The sequence below is a fragment of the Octopus bimaculoides genome, chromosome 5, assembly GCF_001194135.2.
Source record: "Octopus bimaculoides isolate UCB-OBI-ISO-001 chromosome 5, ASM119413v2, whole genome shotgun sequence".
Taxonomy (NCBI): domain Eukaryota; kingdom Metazoa; phylum Mollusca; class Cephalopoda; order Octopoda; family Octopodidae; genus Octopus; species Octopus bimaculoides.
Window position 1 is genome coordinate 111,448,995 of NC_068985.1, and position 738 is coordinate 111,449,732.

Below are 738 nucleotides of genomic sequence, written 5' to 3' on the forward strand. Positions count from 1 at the left end.
GGTCCTAGTATCGATTCATTCGATTAAAAGTTCTTCAAGGCAATGTTCCAGCATGGCCGCAGTCTAATATAAAAGTTTATATATATATATTATATATATATATATATATATATATATATATTATTTCTAGGTCTCTCTAAAGGAGACTACAGAAGCGGTACTGCATATTGTTATCGCCAAGCTAACATGGCAGTCCAGAAAAATAAGACGAATGCTGCCGTTAATTCGCTCCAAGAGGCCATCGCCTCTTGATAGCTATGTAACACACGAACCTGTGTCCATTATAACCTTCGAACAGGGAGACGGTTAGTAGCGACGTCTGCTGGGTTCGGCTGCTCTACATTGATAGTCTGTAGATGTCAGACCAGCAAGGGGAAGCGGCTGACATCCCATGTTCGAAGGTTATAATGGACACAGGTTCGTGTGTCACATAGCTAGCTAGAGGCGATGGCCTCTTGGAGCTAATCAACGGCAGCATTCGTCCTATTTTTCTGGACAGTCATGTTAGCTTGGCGATAAGTATTGGTGTGGCTGTGTGGTAAGTAGCTTGCTTACCAACCACATGGTTCCGGGTTCAGTTCCACTGCGTGGCACCTTGGGCAAGTGTCTTCTACTATAGCCTCGGGCCGACCAAAGCCTTGTGAGTGCATTTGGTAGATGGAAACTGAAAGAAGCCCGTCATATATATGTATATATATACATATATATATGTGTGTGTGTGTGTGTGTGTTTGTGTTT

The 738-nt window shown here is 43.0% G+C and overlaps 1 protein-coding gene across 4 annotated transcripts in view; it reads left to right on the forward strand.

Annotated features, from left to right (window-relative positions):
- Positions 1-738, forward strand: part of LOC106876744 (GATA zinc finger domain-containing protein 16) — a 98,241-nt gene that overhangs the window by 8,564 nt on the left and 88,939 nt on the right. The window lies entirely within an intron of this gene.